Source organism: Rhinolophus hipposideros (assembly GCF_964194185.1).
Source record: "Rhinolophus hipposideros genome assembly, chromosome: 22".
NCBI classification, from domain to species: domain Eukaryota; kingdom Metazoa; phylum Chordata; class Mammalia; order Chiroptera; family Rhinolophidae; genus Rhinolophus; species Rhinolophus hipposideros.
The window spans coordinates 14,364,207-14,385,323 of NC_138068.1; the positions used below are offsets into that span (position 1 = coordinate 14,364,207).

Genomic DNA, 21,117 nt, shown 5'->3' on the forward strand with positions numbered 1-21,117 from the left:
GTATTTATCTCACTCCCTGGCTTTCCAGAGGCCTCATATTCATTAATGAATTAATCCTTCCTAACAACAGTTCCTTTATTAGGAGCACACATAATGTGTGTTCATCAGAAAAGGGGACTGGAGCAGCAGCCAAGGCTGCTGGTGACACATGGGACTCACCAGGTGGGGCCATTGAGGACCCACTCATTCCAGGGGCAGATGAGGCCATGTAAGGCCACATGCATAATTTGGGACTTGGAGCTGGTGGGGTCTGCCCTCTGGGTATCCCTTGGACAGGCAGCTTTCCTGCTCTGAGTCTCAGTTTCTTTGTCAGGGTAGAAATATTAATCTCACTAGGGCACCAAGTTTTCGTGATGTGTGGGTGGTATGTGAAGATGCTCTGTAAACTGTCACATGTCACACTCATGTTCATTGTCGTTGCTTCTGGGTCCCAGCGAAGATGCTATAATTAGCCACAGTCGCAGGAAGGATCAGCAGCTGCACCGAGGATGGGGGTCAGCAGGGCAGAGCGAGGAGCCCTCGATACCCAGGGTCACGATGATGAACACCCTGCAGCAAAAGCAAGCACTCACAGAGCCCCCCTCCCCCACTCAAGTTCCCCTCTCCCTGCACCCGCAGCTGTGAGTAACCTACTGGTCCCTAACGCCCCCACCTCCAGCACCCTCCTCATGCTCACTGCCCTCCTGTGTTGGCACGTTCAATCTTCCTCCGTTTGTTTTATTTTTGGGTGTTCAGGAAGTGTTTTATTACTGCTCCAAGTGTAAATGCTGTCATTGATGAGCGATAAAAACATCCACACGTAAGGTGGCCTCCTACAGAGCCCTGCTCAGCTTCCGAATCTGGGGTTTGGAAAACATAACAGTGTATTTCTGTCCAGTCATCCCACCCATGGTTGGTGGCTCAGTTGTAACCTCTGATTCCAAGATCTGGGTTTAATATAGAAGATGCTCTTCAGAACTGCTTTCTCTGTTGTTGTGGTGGTGGTAAAATACACAGGACATAAAATTTACTATATTAATCATTTAAAAATGTACAGTAGTGTTAAGTACATTTACATTATTGTGCAGCCAACCTCCAGAACTCTTTTCATCTTGCAAGACAAACTCTAGACCCAGTAAACAACAACTCCCTATTCCCTCCTCCCCCAACCGCTGGCAATAACCATTCTTCTTTTCGCCTCTATGGACTACTCTTAGTACCGCCCATAAATGGAATCATACAGTATTTGTCCTTTTGTGACTGGCTTATTTCACTTAACAAAATATCCTCAAGGTATATCCATATTGTGGCATGTGTCAGAATTTCCTTCCTTTTTAAGGCTGAATAACATCCCACTCTATGGCTAGGCCACATTTGCCTACCAATTCATCCACCTATGGTCACGTGGGTTCTACGTGTTGGCTATTGGGAATAACGCTGCTACAAGCCTGGGTATACTCAGAACCGCTTTTAGTTCAGAATGAGTGGCACCACCTAATGAAAACTCAGTGGCAACTGAAGATGGCGCTCTCCACAGTGGACCTTCATTAGGTAGAAAAGGCAGAAATAACTCCAGTGAAATATTTAAATGACCTTGTACAGAAAACAAATTGATCTCATTGGGTGTGAGAGCGGAAAGCCTCTCTTTGTGTTGTGATGTCAGTGGCTCTTCACTTTAACAGTGTTTCTCAATCTTTTAAAAATTATTGACACCGCCCACTACCCAGGAGCACTTTTGGACATTTTTTTTCTGACTCCCATGAATGTTTACATGCTGTTCTGTGTGTCTATACTTTATATATAGAAAGAGTAAGATTTCTTTTCACCCCCAAGAATGAACTTGAACCCCGTTGAGAACGTTCTCATTCCCACTGAGAACACATGCTTCCAACAGATGGCTTTACACTGAGGTTCTGAAATGAAGCAGCCACTTTGGGTTTCTTCTGAAGTTCTGTTACTCCCATCCACTCTTTTCCTATTTGTTCCAGTTTATTCAGATTCAGTTGATCAAAGAGCGGTGATCTAGTGACCTTCCACCCACGGCTGTCCACTATGGTACTCACTGGCTACATGTGGCTACTCAAATTTCAGTTCAAGTTAAATAAAAGTAAAAATTCAGTCTCAGTTGCGCTAGGCACATCTCGAGGGCTCGTTATTGTCATGAGGCCAGTGGTGAGAGTATGGCACAGCACCAGTCTAGAAAATGCCCATCATCACAGGTAGTTCTGTTGGACAACATTGAACAGGTGGCTCATAAACTTACCGATGGGAATGACTACAGACTCCCTGACATTACAGGGGTTGGAGTAGCCCAGACACCACTGGGGGACCATCCTTTCCTGAGATGCTTTAACTTTCTCTATAACAGAATCACCATGCATCCTGTGAATGTTGCTATTTTCCCTTTACTGTATCGACCAGGCATCTAAACTCAGACAGACCTAGTAGGGCCCTCAGTTTGAATGCTATTTCTTAATCTTGGGCAAGTTCCTTAGCTTCCTTGCACCTCAGTTTCATCGCTTGTAAAATGGGGATCAGGCTGTCTGTATCACAGGTCTGTCATGTCTCTGTTGCATGTGGAGTTCAGTGAGAGAATGCGTGTGAACATATTTTATCAACCAAAAGGCATTATCTGAACTGCATCCGTCATTTCCCGGGGGCCTGGCACAGAGCAGGAGCTGAGCAAATGTGGGCTGAATTAGGGATGGTTGTTTTCTGTGCTGAAATCTGTGAACAGGCAGCAAAGCAGCAGCCTCCGTATTTTTTCAGTCCTGATTCTCTTGCCCTCAAAGGTGCTATGCTAGGTTATCACCCTGCAAAGACACATCCCTATGACATCAGCCCTGATAGTTAGGTGTACGTGTGTGCATGTCTCCCTGTGAGATTGGGTCCAGGAGAACTGGTGTTTTTATTACTGGGTGGAAGGGGTCCCCTAGGGAAGTAGAGGTGTAGGGGGTGAGGTCATATACAGAGTCAGGGAAAGTCAGGCAGCAGAGAAGGGCCCAGGGGCGCATAGTGTGGCCAAAGTGAGCACTACTCAAACTTCTTGGGCACAAGACTCACAAAGGAGCCTGTTAAATGCGGCCTCTGATTCTGTAGGCCTGGGATGCAGCCTGCAATTCTGCATTTCTAATAGGTTCTCCGGTGATGGCATTGGTGACCGTCCACCAAGCACACTTTGTGCAGCAGGGGTCTAAGGACCCATCTCCTTAAGTCTCCTTGGGGATCTTGGTCATGTGGAGATTCTCGAGTCTTGGACCACATCTATAGAATCAGACTCTCTGGGGCCAGGGCCCCAGAACCTGCATGGTAAGCATGCTTTCCAGGTGATTCTGTGCAGCCTGGTAGCTGAGAACCACTGATCTAGGGGCTGAGGCGGGAGGTTCTGAGCTCCTGTGACACTGGGAGACCCCGTTTCCTGGTAAGCACACTCCTCCCCAGGGCAGTGGCCCAGTGAGTGGTTTGTGTGTGGGGAAGCCAGTCTTGGCCCGCATGCTTCTTTATGCCAGTTTCTGAAAGCCTCAACCCTTTAAGTCCATCTTTTACAACTTTGCCAGGAACACCCTTGGCTCCAAGAGCTGAGCATATTTGGATAAGACAGTGAGACATTTGCAAAACTTGAGGTTGAGAATTGATGGCTGGGGCTGAGGCATTAGCTCAGCCACGATCACTCACGTAGCCCTTGCCCTTTCTGCAGAGATTCTGAAAAATGAGTAAATTAACACCAGCGGGGAGTGTCAAGGGCCTGCAGACCCGCAGCTTCTGTCACGCAGGTGCTGATGAGCATACCTGGGCCTGGGAGGTCAGTGTCACCAGCTTCCACCTGGACTTTGAATCCCCTTGCCTGCCCCAAACAAGGTCAAACTGTGCCTCACTACAGGCTGTGGCCCGAACTCAGGCCTGGCCAGAAGCAGAGTGGCCAGAGACGGATTCAGCCATGGCGCCGGAATCTGACCATGTATGTAGCCCATCTCCATCCAGGGCAGGTATTAGTGGAGCCTTTTCTTTTTTCCTTCCCTTCCCTTCCCTTCCCTTCCCTTCCCTTCCCTTCCCTTCCCTTCCCTTCCCTTCCCTTCCCTTCCCTTCCCTTTCATTTCCAGCTTTATTGAGACATAGTTGACAAATGGAATTATAATATATTTAAAATGTGCAGTGTAAAAAAATAAAATAAGAGGTGCACAATGATGATTTGATATGTGCATGCATTGTGAAAGGATTCCCTCCATCTTCTTAATACATCTATCACCTCTTATATTTGCATATATATGTGTATATATACATACATACATATATATATACACAGTGGGTATATGTATTGTTTACTATATTTATATATATATATATATATATATATATATATATATATATATATATATATATATATATATTTGTTTGGAATGCTTAAGTTCTAGTCTCTTAGAAAATTTCAGTCACACAATACAGTGTTACGAACTGTAGCCACCATGTTATACGTAAGGTCCTCAGAACATATTCATTGTATAACTAAAAGTTTTCTTATTTCCCTCATTCCCCAACCACCGTTCTACTCTCTGTTTCTATGAGTCTGACTTTTTAATTTTGTGTCAGATTCTACATATAAGTGAAATCACTCAGTATTTGTCTTCTTTTGTTTGGCTTCTTTCACTTAGCATAATGCCTTCCAGGTTCACCCATGCTGTTGCAAATGGCAGGATTTCCTTCGTTTTTAAGGCAGAATAATATTCAGTTACAGACACACACACACACACACACACACACACACACACACACACTCTCACACACACACCCCTCATTTTCTTCATTCATTCATCCGTTGACAGACACTTAGGTTTTTCTATAGCCTGGCTATTGTGAATAATGCTGCAGTGAACGTGGGAGTACTGATGTTTCTTCAAGGCAGTGACTTCATTTCTTTGGAGACATGCCAGGAGTGGGGTTCCTGGATCATAAGGTAGTCCTATTTTTAATTTCTTAAGGCACTCCCATACCTTTTTCCGTAGTGGCTGTACTAGTTCACATTCCCACCAGCAGGACACAAGGGTTCCCTTCCTTCCACATCCTCACCAACACTTGTTATTTCTTCTCTATTGGTTAGTAGCCATTCTGATAGGTATGAGGCGATATCTCCTGTGGTTTTGATCTGTATTTCCTTGATGGTTAGTGATGTTGGGCACCTTTTCATCTACCAGTTGGGCATCTGTATGTCTTTGAAAAAAATGTCTGTTCAAGTCCTTTGCCCATCTTTTTATTGGGTTGTTTGGTTTTTTTGCTGTTGAGTTGTAGGTGTTCGTGCATGGATTCTTAATGGACTCTGTGGGCCTTTCTGTAGGCCTGCCTTTGCATGAGCCGCAGGTCCTGTATCACTCAGGCCCCATGTCACTCCATGAGTCTTACTCCCACCCCACCTGCTCCAACCAACAGAGGCTCTGAGATGCTCCTTCTCCCTTGGCCTTGACCCCATCCAATTGGCCACATGTCCCACAGCCTATGTCAGATACCCCTGCTGACAATGTCCACACTATGGACACACAAATCTCCTGGCCTAGGTTTCTTCTCAGCACCCAACAGGCCTCAGGACGGGCCTAGGGCCACTGGCCAGGCCCCCATGCTGTGCCACACGCCAGGGCAATGCAGGCTGTGGCAGTAAGGGCATGATGCAGTTATGGAACTCAGTGACTTCCACATGGAAGTATGGAGAGAGCTTTTGTCAAAGAAAGCCAGCTCAGATGAGCAGTCCTGGGAGAAAAAGGAGGGCGGGGCCCTTTGGTCCCTTCCATCCTCCTCCTCACCCCCTTTTGCTTCTCAGAAGCATTTCTTCAGGAGCTGTGACATTCTGGAGTGTATCCGAGGTCGGACAGTTTAGTTCGTGAACTCATCCTGGAAACAGTGCTACACACCTCATTGCTGAATATCACTACGGTCACCTTCGAAGTCCTCCCCTTGGGAAGCTATGCACTGATGCCAGCGCCTAGTCCACCCTTCAAAGCAATGTTGGAACTCTTTTTCTGGAATGGCCATCAGAGCTCTCGTTGTATTACCCTTGATGTCCTGAATGGCATCAAAATGTCTTCCTTTCAATATTTCCTTTACCTTCGGGTAAAGAAAGAAGTCACTGGGGGCCAGCTCAGGTGAGTAGGGAGGGTGTTCCAATACAGTTATTTGTTTACTGGCTAAAAACTCCCTCACAGACAGTGCCCTGTGAGCTGGTGCATTGTCGTGATGCACGAGCCATGAATTGTTGGCGAAAAGTTCAGGTCGTCTAACTTTTTCACGCAGCCTTTTCAGCACTTCCGAAGAGTAAACTTGGTTAACTGTTTGTCCAGTTGGTACAAATTCATAATGAATAATCCCTCTGATGTCTTGTAGCAACAGCAGTGCAACAAGTTCATGGACTTAACTGTCAGACGTTGTACGTCCTCAGGCATCATCAGGGAGCCTGGGCTTCGTGACCTTTAAGAGCTCTTGTGACTGAGAATATAAGACCCTTTATACTATGTATATGGTGCAGAGACAAGACATTTTGCCAACCAAGTGGCTGGAGGGGGGGCACGGGCAGAGCAGACCCTGTGGATGGAAAATAGGAGAAGGTCCAGGAAGACAGTGGGCTTGAGTGATGACACCAGCTAAGGAAGAGCACAAGCAGAGGGGAGTTAGAGTTAAGTGTTTTTTGTTTTTGTTTTGTTTTATTCTTCTGTTTTTCACTCAGTGTGTCTAATTTGTCCGCAGCAACCTTGCTGTATGGGTGTTCTTGTGCCCTTTTTGCAGCCGTGAAGATTTGGTGTTCATGAGTCATGTAGGGAACAAAGACTAGCTTGGCTTTCAGGACCTTAGGAGGACTGATTGGCCCTAATGAGTGCCTGGACCAAGAGAGCTTGGGGCTCAGGCATGTCTGCCTAGCTCCCTAGTGGCTGTAAGCATAAGACAAATGTGAGAAGGAGAGAGCCGCCTTCTAGCATATTCTGTTACGTCCTCCCCATTCACCACCATAGCCACCCATATCTGCTGGGATGCAAAGAACATCATCAAGAGAAAAAAGAAAAAGATACCTGCTACTGAGGCATTGTTCTGGGATATAATCAACTCTGTTTTCTTTATAAGCTAAAAGTTATAGTTTCATGAGCTCCTGAGGATCCAGACAAATCCGATTCCTGGTCTCCAGAGGGATCTCCTGGCCCCTCCAGCTGAGATCCAATATCAGTAATCCAGATGAATCTCAACATTTCACAGGCCTCGTGTCTTAGCAGAGATAACCAGGAAGGCAAAATAGTGTACAACCTGTGGGTTCTCAACAGATGACTGTTTAAAAGACCAGGAAAGGCAGAGGCAGGAGAAAAATGGGGGAGAGATATTAATTAGGACACTGTTAACTCATGGCTCTCCAACTCCAGCAAGAAGCCCTGATTTGGCCCCATGCGCTCCTAAAGCCACCTGCAGTGCAGGCGGCGCTTGTGATGGACAGTTAAGAATTGCTCCTGTCTTCTTCTCATTTGTCTTACTTTTCTGTTTATTTATATGCGAATCCTTTATTGTCTCATTTGTTTCTACACAAATGTTTTTACACTAAGACCAAGAAAGCAGGAAGGAGATGTTGGCTCTGTGGCAGTTGTTGAATCTGGAGTTCCCTAAGGAACCCTCGGTTGAGAAGAGCTGGGTGTCCATGGAGGAAAGAGTCGGAAAGGTGGGTGGAGAGTGGTTATTCACTGGTGACTCCAATTTCCTCTCTCCTAGGTATCTTGGGAAACTCATCTTAGGGAGATGAGGCAGAAATGTCATTCTTTTCCACATACTGAGTGAAGGTTTGAAATCTAACATTTATCACAATCTCCAGGTGTCACCTCCACATGTATTCCACTTGTTTCTCTTTTATCCATTCCCCACTTACCCAGAATGAGCTCTGAGAACATAAATCAGATCATGTCACTCCCCTGCTGAAAACCCCCTAAGAGTTTCCTATTGCATTTAGAATAAATTTCGAACTCCTTGCTTATTGTGGCCTGCAAGTGCCAGGGTGATCTGGCACCCCTTTCCTCACCCCCCACCACACACGCATATACACACGTACCTCTCAAAACTCATCTCTTCTTCTCTGCCCCACCACGTACTATGCTCAAGCCACGCTGGCCTTGTTTCTTTCCCTGGAACTCTCTGAGTTTTTTCTGCCTGTATGTTGTTGTTGTTTTCCTCAGTCTGGAATGTTCTCCCCCCTCCAGATCTTCACTTGGCTGGATGATGCTTCTCATTTTGGTCTCAGCTCAATATAATCTCCCAGACCAGTATAAACATTCTCTCCCTCCAACCTCCCCATTACCATCTCTCTCATACATCCTGTTTAATTTCTTCATTATACTGATCTCTCTTTGTCATTGTGTGTGTGTTGTTTGTGTATTTGCTTTTTACTCTTCTGCCATCCATCACTAGACAGTGAGCTCCATGGGCACGAGAATATCTCCAGCACCCCAGGTAATGCCTGGCACATGGTTGGTACTCAGTAAAGAGTTGTTGGGGAAATGCATGGCTGAATGGACAACAAATGAAGGGATACTCTGTCTCCCAGCTCTGCCTTGGGATCTTCCAAATTCAGGGCATGCAGGATATTTTTGGTGTCTTTTATCTTAAATGTTTGCCAAGGTACCAGGCATGCATGTTGCACCTTAAGATATTGAGGCTTAAAGAGATTGTTTATTCGATCTGCCCACAATCACACAAGTAATCTCGGACAACCAGGAATGGAGACAAGTCCTAGCTGATTGGAACGTTCCTTGCTCTATCATTATCTAATATCTGATGTTGATTAATGAGTGGCTGGGAAGGCTGCTTGGAAGAGGCGCATAAGTAATTCTAGGAGAAAAGACTAGCACAGTGGTTAAGATATCTACGGGGACCTTACTGTCTGAGTTCCAAGACTGGATATACTCCTTTCTAACCATGTGACCTGCCAAATTTCTTAACCTCTCTGTGACTTGGTTCCTCCATCTGTAAAATGGACATATTAATAGCACCGTTTCTGGCACAAGGGAGCACTGTATAATAAGTGTTTACTGCTCTTATTACCATTGTTCTCTTCCTATGGCTCACCTTGCACATTGGCCTTCTGAAGAATAATAATAATCTTCCTTGGCCTTCTGAAGAATAATCTGCTAGCACAAAGGTCTCTTTGTGAACCCCAGTCTCTCTCTCTCTTTCTCTCTCAACCTGCAGGAGATTTTAGAAGGAGTTTCTCTGTTGCCTGTGTCTTTAGAGGAAGTGTAATGTGCAGCCTATCGTGTAGCAAAGGAACATAAACTTTAAAAGTGGAGAAGGAAATGGATGTGTTAGTGACACAGAGTCTTGGGAAAAGCCACCCATTAAACTACATTTCTGCACAAGAAAAGAACTGCAAGCAAATTGGGAATGAACGATGGTGGGTGGCAAAGACATCAAGAAGCAGAGTCAGTAATGAGGCACGGGGCCCCCTAATATTTCTAGCATCAAGGAAAGTGTGGTTTTATTATTCTTTTTATAAATGGTCTCAAGGTATTTTTTTGTTGTTGTGTCTTTTTCACAACTGGTGTAGCTGATGTTCTCGGAGCAGCCCTCTACCTGGCCCGACAGCTGGTCTAGTGGCTAGAAATTGGTAGTTACAGAAAAGTAGTTCCAGAGAGGTCCTTGGGAACCATTTCACCTAAATGTGCTTATTTACAAATGAGAAAACTAAAGCCATGATGGAAACGGACACTTATTTATTCATTAATTCAGCAATGATTTATTGAGCAAGTTTGCCCCAAGTTTTTGGTGCTGGAGAAAATCCTGAAGGTTCTCTCTTTCAGAATAAAACATACCCGGTTAACTCTTACAAATAACTGTCTAATGGAGATAAGCATGCGAAGAGCTCAGGGCTGAGAATCACAAGTCTTGAGTTCCAATGTGAACTACCACTTTTTATCTGGACTGGAGTGATTTACTGAGCTTTAGTTCCTCATCTGTAATCTGTGAAGGTGGACTATGAATCATCTTAGGATTTTATGAGCACCCAGATAATTATTACACGTGCTGATGCTTGATGGCCTATAAAGCCATTTGTGGATGATGCTTTGGGTGCCTGTAGAATTATAATTTGCAAGCAGGGGATTGTAACCACTGGAGTAATATAATGGGAAAATGAAAGAGGCTCTTGTGGAGGGTAGAGGGCAGATGGCATGTTGAGGGCGGAGCAGAGAAGGGCCAAAGGTGTCCCCAAGCCTTTATTCTAAGGAGGTTGTCCTTTGTGCTATTTGGACTAAATGGGAAAGGATTCCATTATGGGGACTAGCTCATTCAAAGCCAGGCAGCAACTACTACTCGCTAGTATCTAACCATGTGACAAGTGTGAGGATGGAACATACTGAGCCCAGGCATAGCCATTTGAGAGCTCAGAGTTTTGCAGGAGACACAGAATCATAAATGTAAAGATACAGTGTAGTGTCTTGACAGGGCTCAGGACAGAAGGACCCCAAACCCACCTTGTTGGGAATGGGTTGAAGGCTTCCCAGGAGAGATGATGACGAAGGCTACAGAGGGCTTGACTAGTTGGGTTACACCCAGAGGGGAAGTCAAGGCTGACAGAACAGCACAAAGACAGAGAGATGTGGCAAGTTTAGGAAACTGGCTGTGGCTCCAAGGACAGACCTGAAATACAGGTCGGCATGGTGGTAGGAACCATTTTGCAAATAATTTGAGTGCCAGGCAGAACCCGAGCTGGGCTAGGGGATGGTGTTTGTGGGAGTTATCGTGTGATGACAGCTCGGTGGTATCTGGTTAGGATCCTTCAGTTACAAATGTAATTGACAGTCAGAGTCAATCTTCTCCCCATTGCAGCCTGTGTTGGAAGTCACCGCTGCTTTGTGAAATGTGCAGCCAATTCTGCAGGAAAGGTTTTCAGGATGGGGACGCAGACAGCACACATCGTTGTGAAAAGGCAGATGGAGAGCACCCCCACACGAGCAGGGAGCCATGCACACGAGAATCTTCCCAGGGAGCAGCATAGTAGGACCGCACTTCCACAGGAAGTCACTCAGCTTGTGCAGTGCCCGATACTGTAACCCAACCCTCCCATCGCACCATCGTCTCTCAAGGCTCCAGGAAGTAATGGAATGCTAAGGCAGGGGGCATTTCATCTCTAAGGAGAGATAGATGGATTTTACTCATAAAACATGTTAAGCGCCTTCGGTTTGCAGAATCAGCCATATATTAGTGACAGCTAGGAGAGTGACATAAGAAGCCCATGGAACCTCAAACACTGTGTGTCCAAACTTGAACTTGTCATTTTTCTCAAATACGTTTGCCCCCTCATTCGGGCCAACATCACCACTGAGTTGTCTGAGTCTGACCCTAGGATGTGCCCTCAATACTTCCCTGCCCTGAAGCCCCAGCCTCATAGACCCCAAATTCTGCCCCTTCTACTTCCTGTGTATCTACCTTGCTGTTGCCCTAGTGCTAGGTCCTCAGTGCCATGTTTGTTCCCATGACTCCCTTCTCCACCGCTTCTAATCAGATGACTTTTGTAACCCCCGACTCAAGCTTGGATGGCTCCCTGGGTCTGCCAGTATTTTCTTCATTCATTTATTCAGCAACCCTAGAGTACCCTCTGTGTGGCAGGCCCTGTCATAGGCAGTGGAGGGACAGAGGAGAACAAGACGAGACACTGCCATCAGCGCGCTCATAGTCTGATGGGGGAGGCAGCCTAGGAAAGGGCAGTGTTAAACCACCAAGAGGATTCTGTGTTCTATGCTGTGTGGCTCGGAAGGTGGAGGCAAGCCCTGGCCAGGGACCAGGGGAAAAATGAGAGGACTTTTTGGCTTATTCTTTTACCTGCCTGTAGTTCCTTTCCTACACTTAAAAAAATAGAAGGGTTTTATTTGAAAACCTATAAAAATAATGTTTGTGTTATATTGAAAATGCAGAAAATAGAGCCAAATAGAAGCTTAAGTTTCCTCATTGTCTCAACCTCTATCTAGCTACTATTAAAATTTTGTGTTTTTCCTAACAAATTTCCTTCTGCACATTTATATTTCATAAAACTGGAGATGCCTTTGGGTATACTATTTGTACACAGCTCTTTTTATTAACAGATACCATAGCATTTGTAAAAGGAGCTCTGTTGTTCTTTCTTGTCATAAAAGGAAAACATAGCTATTTCAAACAATTTTACAAGATGAAAACTACATGTAAAACAATGATCACCTACTACTCCCATACCTGGAGATACCTCCTACTAACACCTGTGTGTACGAGGGTCACACAAGTTCGCGAACTCATCCTAGAAAAAGTGCCACATCCCCCATTGCTGAATATCACTACGGTCACCTTTGAAGTCCTCCCCTTGGGAAGCTATGCACCAATGCCAGCGCCTAGTCCACCCTGCAAAGCAATTTTGGAACTCTCTTTCTGGAATGGCCATCAGAGCTGTAGGCACATTACCCTTGATGTCCTGAATGTCATCGAACTGTCTTCTTTTCAATATTTCCTTTATCTTCGGGTAAGGAAGAAGTCATTGGGGGCCAGATCAGGTGAGTAAGGAGGGTGTTCCAATATAATTATCTGTTTCCTGGATAAAAACTCCCTCACAGACAGTGCCGTGTGAGCTGGTGCATTGTCGTGATGCAAGAGCCATGAATTGTTGCCGAAAAGTTCAGGTTGTCTAACTTTTTCACGCAGCCTTTTCAGCACTTCCAAAGAGTAAACTTGATTAACTGTCTGTCCAGTTGATAAAAATTCATAATGAATATAATCCCTCTGATACCAAAAAAGGTTAGCAACATTGGTGCAACACACTCACAAACTTAATTGTCAAACTTAATTGTATGTTCTTTCAGAATTTTACGTTCAGATGCCCAGTTAGGTGTACATGTAAATATACCAGGGTTGTCAAAAAAATGTGTACAAATACACACTTTGGTCACCGTTGCTCCAGCAGTAGTTCACCATAACCAGAAGTGTCTCGACACTGATGGTCACCACTTTGAGCACCTCTTGTAATTGAAGAAGTCAAACGTGACTTGTATTCATCTTTTGTTATCGGTATATATTGAGTATTACAATTTTAATAGTTTTCCTTTCTTAACATGCGTATACATTTTTTGGCACCTTCTTTAGCTATAGGTGTAGGTGGTCTCGATATTTAACCTGATTTTCTACTTAATACATTATAGCTCTCTTCTTATTTAAATATATTTTGATCACGTGTGTTTTTTTTTTACATCTATAGAATAGGACTATATGATACATCTATGTGACTAAGTTAATCAAAAGGGAGGTTACCTTGAGTGATATTCCTTATAGATATATCATAAATTATATAACTAATATCATATTTATTGATATTCAGGTTGCTTCTCGATTTTCATGTCATACAGCAGAATGATAAAAAGATTTGTATGAGCATATATGTGCTCTTGTCCGTTTATTTCCTTAGGATAAAGTTTTAGAAGTGAAATTGCTATGACAAAAATTGTGAACATTTTATATTTGGGGCCACATAGGTGGTTGGCAGAATTATTCGATGACCTTTGTTGATGACCTAGGTCTTTGTATAATTAGCTCCCCTTGAGTGTGAGCGAGACCTGTAATTGCTTCTGACCAATAGATTGTGGCAAAGGTAATGGGATGTCACTCCTGTGATTATGTTACCTTACATGGCAAAAATGAGTGGGTTTTGTAAATATAATTAAGATCTCTAATCAGTTGACTTTAAGTTCATCAAAAGGCAGATAAGCAGGAGTGATCCTGACCCAATCAGGGGAGCTCTTTAAGAGAGGGTCTAGAAATCAGAGACTATCTGGCCTACAAGAAGCAAGTCCCCATGAGCCTACAGCTGCAATGAAATGAATTCTGCCCATAATCTCATGAGCTTGGAAGAGGACCCCAAGTCTCCGATGAGATCCCAGTGCTGGATGATGCCTTATTCAGCCTTGGGAGACCCTGAGTAGAGAACTCAGCTAAGCCCTGCCTGGATTGCTGACCCACCAAAACTCTGAGATAATAAATGTGTGCTGTTTAGCTGATCCATTTTTGATTTATTATAGAGCAATAAACAGCTAATACAATATAGGAAAGCTGCCTCTGATAAATCATACACAAACGAGTATGAAAGCTTCCAATTCCACGGGGTGTTGGCCAAACTTTTATTTTTATTTATTTTATTTTATTTATTTATTTTTTTGCACTACGTAATTATTTTTAATGTCGCGTTTATAATACGAGGGCCAGAGCTTTCTCCCAGACTCAAGTTTATAAATTTTCAATTGGTTTGTGAGGCCAGGAGGGATACTTCTTGTTGTCTAGTTTGGTTTCTGGGAAGATTTCATTTAAGTCCTCAATGGCCTTCTGATCGAATGGAATTATGTTCTTTAATCTTCTCCAGCTCTTTCTCTCACTGCTCAATCCTGGTCTTTGACAGAGACAAAAACTCAGCACAACTTTTCACATCTTCTTTTTTGTCTGCATCTCCCAGGCTACTGTATTTATTCTCTGGTACAGGAAACGTCAGCGCATTAAACTTCTCAAAGTCATCTACCAAGCCGGCCTTCACAACATTGGCCTTGAATAAGCCCACTTGGTAGCAAGTGGATTCTCAGGTAGAGTGGACAACCTGGAGGTGAGGGTTTCATTCCAGGATTTCAGGGAGTTAACAATGGCCTTCTGGTTTCAGGGTATGATTTCCCTCAAAGCCACCCAGTCAATGGCTTTTAGAGCAAGTTTTTGCCCAGGCATCTTGAGCTCCTTCACCGACCCTGGTGGCCCAAGTTCACAGCAGCCTGGCCAACCTTTTAAATCTCTGCCACTCAAAGAGGTTAAGAAAAACTTAATTTGTGGCCCTCAATTCAAGTGAAGTTGCACGTTTTCCATATTTGTACTTCCTTTTAAATATCATTTTTATTGTATCCTCTCCTTAGTCATATGATTTAGTAATCATATCCTTTGTCTATTTTTGAATTTTTATTATTGGTTTGTGAGAGCTCTTTATATAGGTGGAGAGCAGGAAAGAGACAAATATAGGTATTGTTTTATCTGTTACAGATTTTGCAAGTACCTTTTTTTCTCCAGCGTGGCTAATTTTTTTTCATTTCAGATGTTGTTTATGGTATTTGGTGAGGATGGATATGGGTGTTTTCTCATTCTGTTGAGTTTTACAAAGGCCACTCTGGTAGTCTGTGTGGAAGATGGATTGACGGTAAGAGATCAGTGCAGAGGCAATCGCATTAGTCCAGGTGAGCTAATGGAGATGAAGCCTTACCTACATTAGGTATTACAGGGATGGAAAAGGGGGAATCTGAGCCCAGAGACATTTTAGAAATAGAATTGGCAGTGGTTGGTGTTCTGGAACTAGCTTTTTACTAAATGAGAAATGGAGACTTAGAGGTGAAGCGTGTGATGTGTAGTCCTGCTTTCATGAGTAGGTACTGAGATCATGGCGGAAGTTGCTCCCACATAGAACTGTACCACCAGAGGGTCTGGGACTAGCAAACCCCTGAGAACAAGCAGTACACATCTCCTGTGATCCCAGTCTTACCTTTATTTCCAGTGGGTAGATGAATACATCATTCCTGGAGGCTCTTCTTCCCTCCCGAAGACCCAGAGGTTCCTTCCTTGTGTTTTCTCTGAACCTTCCTTACCAGACAGACCTCTGGTTTTGAAGCTGAGCAGATGGGCAGGGGTGTTTGGGCAAATAAGGATCCATCTGGACATGCCTGGTACAGGATAAATTTCCCCTTCAATACCCTGGGCAGTCCTGTCTCCAGATAAGGGTGGCAGTGAGCAGGTGGAGAAGTGTTCAGCAAACTCCAGTGAGATGTTAGACATCACCTGAAAGTCGTTAGCACGAGCAGAGAAGGTAGCCTGTTCTGTTCCTAGACTCTAGTAGATTCCTCAAACCATCGGAAATGAAGAAATGATGGCTACTGTCTGTAGCGGCAGAAATGAAGACCTGTCCTATAGAGGGTTGACACATGCTTGGGGTCTCCCACTGGTGGGAGTAGGGGGGAGACACAGTAACAAAGCTGAGGTCCTGAAAGCCTTCTGGCCCTGCTCAGCTCAGGTATGGGTTATTCAAAACTCTCTTGGTCCCTTGTTTTGTTTAGTGCAGAGTTTCCCAACTGGGGGCCATTTTGCTTCTATTCAGGGGACATTTGACAACATCTGGGGACTTTTTTGGTTGTCACAACTGGAAGGGTACTTCTGGCATCTAGTGGGTAGAGGCCAGGGATACTTCCAAACCATACCTCCTACAGTGCCTGGGGCAGTGCCCACGACAAAGAATGATCTGTCCCAAAATATCAATAGGGCTGAGGATGGGAAACCCTGGTTGAGTAGGAACAAGAGGAGTGTGGTGAATTAATGATTGTCCACGTTAGAGATGTGTCTGTGAATCACTGACCGCCCGGATCCTTTACTCTTTCCCTGGGGTCTCTACTGGCAACTGCTGGGCCTCTTAATGCTGATGGGAGTGAGGACTCAGCACCCTTAGCTCTCCCCCAGAGTTCTGGCCACAGGCAACACGGCTTGTCCTAAAGCTGGAGAGGAGAGAGCAACAAGCCAATCCACTGGTGAAGTCCAGCAGGGTCTTTCCTCTCAGACCCCAAGTCTGACCTTTATAAACATTCACTACCACATCTTGTACCAACCCACAGAAGGATTGACATCAGCTTTGATTCTGGTGATCCATTCCCTTTGCCCAGAGTGAAGCACGGTGTCTACCAGCTGCAGGTATCCACGGGCAGAGGGAGGAGGAAGGAGGTTGGGTGTCTAAAATTCTGAGAGTGGTTAAATATTTGATGTGGCTTTAGCATGAGCTGGACATTCTACAGGCGACAGTCAGAGCAGATTATTTGGATTCTCCACTCCTGGGACATTGGTCTTCTAAAGCAATCCAGAGAAAAGGTGAAGCTGAAGTAAAGTAGCATTAAATGCTGTCTCCATCTCTCAAGCATACTCTGAATTTTCTGTAGGTACATATAGGCACATCCTTGAATAGTGTCATTTCGTTCAACTTCATTTCATCATAAGGTTGATGAGCGGGGGGAGAAAAACGTGTTTTTGGCCAGGCCACTGTCTGTGGGGAGCTGGCATGTTCGTTTCCCCCATGTGTGCGTGGTTTTTCCTGGAGACTCCGGTTTCCTCCCACACCTGAGAGAGGTGCATGTGAGGTTAATTAGTGTGTCTACGTTGTCCCCATGTAAGTGAGTGTGGGTATGTGTGATGCGCCCTGAGATGTAAGGGCGTCTTGTCCAGGAAGCGTTCCTGAGCTGCTTGCACCCTGAGCTGCTGGCAGGCTCTGGCCACCATGACCCTGACCTGGAATAAGCGAGTTGGAAAATCATTATCTTACTTGTTTTGATTTGTCTTTCTTAAATGAGGTATATATATACCTCACACTTATTTAATGTCTAATATTAGAAGTGTTTGGGGTATTTATTTAGAACTTTGGTGATGTTTTGGTGACCAGAAATATGCCATAGGAACTTAACTCTTGTTTATATCATTTAGCCTAGAGTAAAACTGGCTTTCTTATACGTCATTCCATCTTTTCTCTTGAAGTCACAGTTTCAAAGACTCTATCGACAATATTTAGTGAGAACTTACTATATACAGATGTTAAGAGTTTTTTGTTGTTTTTTTTTGTTTTTTTTTTGTTAAGAGTTATTTTAAAGATTGACTCCAGATGGAACAAGATTTCTCTTCCTTTCTTTCTTTCTTTCTTTCTTTCTTTCTTTCTTTCTTTCTTTCTTTCTTTCTTTCTTTCTTTCTTTCTTTCTCTCTTTCTCTCTCTCTCTCTCTCTCTCTCTCTCTCTCTCTCTCTCTCTCTTCCTTCCTTCCTTCCTTCCTTCCTTCCTTCCTTCTTTCTTTCCTTCCTTCTTTCCTTTCCTCCTTCCTTCCTTCCTTCCTTCCTTCCTTCCTTCCTTCCTTCCTTCCTTCCTTTCTTTCTTCTTAATGTCTATTAATAGTAGCTGCATTCTTTCTGTCCCCAGACAGAGAGAGAACAGACATTACACAGAATAAATATGGGCCCTAAATTGTCACTCATAAAGGATATCAATGCCTGTGTTCTGTTTCCGTGAATCAATTTTAAGAAGGAAACGTTTTTCGTATGTTTCAAATCTGTCTCAGAAATGGTTTTGGTGGGGCAGAATCCGGATGGACAGCGGCAAATGGGATTTGCATGGATGCAGCGTGGTCTCCAGCCACCAATCCCAAGAGACTTCTCATCCTTGTCGTCCTTAAGCTCACTTGGCAGGAGCTGCCTCTTGTCTCTTTCCCCGCCCCTTATCATCCGGTCTCCTGATACGCCTGCTTTGGCTGTTTGTCTGATGGCTTCTTCTCTGAGACCTCTCCCCGCTTCCATGCAGCTCCTGTCTCTGTTACAGCAATTTCATCAACACCCAAGGCTTCAACCAACTGACTCCACAGATAACTCCTAAATCCATGTCTCCGAGCCTCAATCTCTTTCCTGAGCCATAGCCCTCCCGGTCAATGAGGTAAAAACACATTTATGCGGCTAAACTTATTCTCTCCCACTATCTTCCACTTCAGGCAAAGGAGCCTATGACTTATCTTACACTCATAGGTCAGGAAACAATCTCAGGCTAGCTTACGATGCAGTCCTTCGTTGTACTGCTGAGGACTTAACTGGATCCTTCTTGCAATCGTGCTGCCATTATGCATAGCAGGGTGGTCGCCTGTTATCATTATCACCTTAACGTGAGTCCACGCAGCAAACTGTCCACTCCTCTATGAAGGCTTAAGTTTGCCGGCAAACAGGGAAAGAGCCCCTTCCTCCAAATGGCGTTTTCACAGATTAGATAAGCTGTCCAGCTCTGCCTAAATGGCAGTAAGTCAGCTATGTGACATCACAGGTGTGTGACCCAGTGCATGGCACAGCATCTAACACAGCTATTAGGAAGATAAAATAGAAGATGGAATAATGTGTTAGACAGTGACCTGGAGGGTGGACAGGGCAGGCTTCTATGGGGACGTGACATGGGAGGTGGTGTCTGAATGGTGAGCAGAACCTCCCTTTGCAATAATCAGAGGAGAGTTTCAACCGGGAGCCTATCAGAGGCGTAGGTGAGGAAGGTGTGCAGCGGATTTCATCCTCCAGTAGGGACCCAGTCGGCAACTTTTTAGGACCTTGCTCTTCTGATGATTCGGACATCTCATGATCATTCCTGTACCTTCTCTGAGACCCAGGTTGGGCCAAGATTCACGAACTAGAAGCTACATTTCAGTTTCTGCCTCTGCCTTTCCTTGTACGTAGTCGAGGACTCTATAGCTCTTTGGTTTGATCCATTAGTGACCTGATCGTCCTTGTAGTCTTCCAATGGCTGAGTTGTTTCACATGCAGGAAATTCACCAACCATTTCACTACACTGAAAATGGAGGCAACATTTGGGGTATTCCTCAATGTCATTTGTTTTTGCAAAGATTCAGAAAATGCCTAGAAAGCTGCCTTTCAGATCCTGGATTGATGTAGCCGGGGCTGGAGGCATGGTGAGGCCGAGGCTTCAGAGGCTCCTGGTGGAAACCAGGGAGCCAATGCTGACTGGCAGGCACCCCAAAGGTGAGGTCTGTCAGGTTGGCACAGAAAGCAAACTCCAGGGAAACAGACGGGACATCCACAGTGGGTCGCTTGCTATCTTCTAACCATCACGCACCTCCTCATCCTTTTTCTCCACCTTGCTCTGAAAATGCTTGATCTATTTAATGCCTCGCTGGCTTGAGGGAGGAGCAAGACACCAAAGCCCAGCTTTAATGGCTCCATGTCGCCCTGCCTGAAGTCACGGGAGTGTGGCCTGCGACCAGGTGCAGCACAGTGTGCCCCAAGGTACACTTGGATTGTGTCCTTGTGTGTCTTTGGCAACATGTCCTCATTATGTATGCAATGTGGCTTAAAGGCAGGAAACAAAGAACAAGAAGAAATGGCCTCTCTCTGGGCAGAGACAGGCAAGTGGACGTTGCTTATGAGGCCAGTCAGGGCCTCGCCTGCACGTTTGCATGATGGAATCACTAGCAAGGTAGCCACAACCACAATTGTGGTGGCCACAGGAACTAAATAGGCAGCTTTTGGTATACCCTAGGTGCGCATGCTTTGCTTTTTATATACATTACTCCCGTTGAAGCTCTCAAATCCCTCTGAAAGCCATTGTCATTGTTCCCATTTTCCTGATGAGAAAACTGAGGTTCAGCACGATGTAGCCGGGATCTAAATTTTGGAGAAGGGAGCCTAGAGCTAGTGGAACAAGATGAAATCCATAAATCAATGCCACATTTTAGCTGTGTTGCTGCTTCTCGGGCTTGTTTTCATGTAATGTCACCATATTACCTTGTAAACAGGTGGAGTTTTTGTAGGGAACGCGCATGCACACTCACACACACACACACACACACACACACACACACACCTATTTGTTTATGTCCTAGGTCACATGATGACTCAGGACTAAACCAGAACTTCCATTTTAGTCCAAACTTCTATAAACTTCATCATCCAGTGTGTCTTTTTAAACATCTGCTCGGTTCCAGGTCCTGTGATGGATGCAGGAAGCTGCAGAAATCTTAGGATTGCTAAGGAGAACCTGTGGTTTTCAGGTTGATGTCATTCCCATATTCAACCTTGACAGGAGTCTTTGTTTTTAAACTTAGCTTAATTCCCCCCCTCAGCATTACATAGTATTTTTGTTATTTAGTTAGATTTATTTATCTGTCTCTTAGGGTTTCTGGATTTTGCGTGAAGAAATAGAAATGCTTTAGATACTCCAAGGTTTTAAAGAAATGTGCATGTATTTTCTTCTAGGATTTCAAAGGATTCATTTTTGTGTTTAAATTTTGATTGATTTGATCTTAGTATATGGTGTGCAATATGATACATTTCTAGAAAGGTCCATCTTTGGGAGGCTACTTTTAATATATACTAAATCCCTGTGGCATTTGGATCTGTTTCTGGACTTTCTGATGTTCCATTGGTTATTGGTCTGTTGATATGACAATTATTGAGGTTCTAATTATTAATATATTAATTTTGAGATTTTACAGTGTATTTAAAAATTGGGAGGACTTTCGCATAGTTTTTTTTTCTTTCTATTCTTGCTACTTAATGTTTCCTAAACCCCTTAGAAAGAATTAAAAGCT

General features: G+C 44.4%; 1 protein-coding gene and 1 pseudogene across 19 annotated transcripts in view; one reads left to right on the plus strand and one right to left on the minus strand.

Annotated features, from left to right (window-relative positions):
• The window catches only part of PTPRT (protein tyrosine phosphatase receptor type T), a 965,600-nt gene that overhangs the window by 503,250 nt on the left and 441,233 nt on the right, over nucleotides 1–21,117 (plus strand). The window lies entirely within an intron of this gene.
• LOC308491336 (ATP synthase subunit d, mitochondrial-like) lies at nucleotides 14,224–14,706 on the minus strand (annotated as a pseudogene). Its single transcript has one exon. The product of its transcript is annotated as an ATP synthase subunit d, mitochondrial-like (transcript).